Below are 1,504 nucleotides of genomic sequence, written 5' to 3'. Positions count from 1 at the left end.
TGTTATCAAATACTATTATGAAATGCGTTTGAAATATCAAATAAACTTAACAAAATTTGATTAAAATGACTAAATCCACTTATTTTGAAAGGTGAAGGACTAAATTAATTTAAAGTTTCGAAATGAACTAATTCCAAAATTTACTGAAAGATCAGAAACCAAAAATATATTTAACGCTTTTAAAATTAATGATTATCAATGTATTTTGAAGACATAACAAAAATTTAATATACAAAAATCAATAAAAAATCTAAACTCGACAAAAAGTGATTTTGTATTGAAAAAAGAGAAGAAATTAGCTGTCATATTTACCATTTCAGTGCACAGAATGTGATGCAAGTAGAAAAATGAGATGCATCAGCTTCAGTGAACTACATAATTAGCGTCATGTGCAATTTAAGAAAGTGGTCCTAATGAACTTCCGTAAGTGATTTGGCATGTTTTAACTATTAATTTTACCTAAAATCCACAATTCATATTTATTTTAATTGTATTTTTTGAAAAGAAAGTCTCTCTGGAAACCATTTTCTGTGTATCTAAGAATTCAAATTCTTGTCACAATACGAACTTTTCATATTTGTTCGGTGCAATATAATTTTAATCGAAGAAGGAAGAACTTGTCAAATATCATCAAATATAAAAGAATGAGATCATATATATATATATATATATATATATATATATATATATATATATATATATATATATATATATATATATATATATATATATATTTGAATAGATATTTTTATCATATAATTAATTCCTTAATCTTGACTCTATAAGAGTTCTTTTAATAAAAATATAAAACTTCTCTCAATAAGAAAAACTCTGAACAATTCTTATTTTGATATCTCCTTTCAATTTTCTATTAGGATTTTTCTCTTGTTTGTATTTTTTATTTATATTCAAGCATATTTCTTTTATGTAAAATAACTCAGTTCTCATATTTTCAATAAAATATTTCTATAAGTTTTCTCTAATTTTATCAAACTCGGTTCTCATACTTTTCAATAAATAACTAGATTCTCATACTTTGAATAAAAGATTTTTCTCCAAACTTAGCTAGTGCTTGCGTATGCATGAAATTAGAGTGTTTAAAATGCAGATAGTTTGACATCTTTGTGTGTGATTTTGTGACTGTATATAGAGAACAGATAGAGTCGGGTGCAATTATGAAAGTGTTATAAATATCCACCGTCGTGATAAAAATGCAGTGCATGCGTGGTATGATACGGATACAGACACGAAGATATGACTAAATTGAAAAAATATAGGACACGTGACATGACGTGTATATACATATTAAGTTTAAAACTGTCAATTAAAACATTGTCAACTAACATAAAAATGAATATAATCTATTTATCTAATATCCAATATGCGAAAACTAGTGATAATATAAAATTTGTTCCTTATTTTAATTGTCAAAATCATATGAAAGATAAAAAAAAAATATTTCAAATTGGACATAGTGTGTCCTACAAGTATTGTAGGAGTGTCG

This window comes from Vigna unguiculata, chromosome 4 (genome assembly GCF_004118075.2).
Source record: "Vigna unguiculata cultivar IT97K-499-35 chromosome 4, ASM411807v1, whole genome shotgun sequence".
Classification (NCBI taxonomy): Eukaryota; Viridiplantae; Streptophyta; class Magnoliopsida; order Fabales; family Fabaceae; genus Vigna; species Vigna unguiculata.
This window is presented reverse-complemented; position numbering follows the sequence as displayed.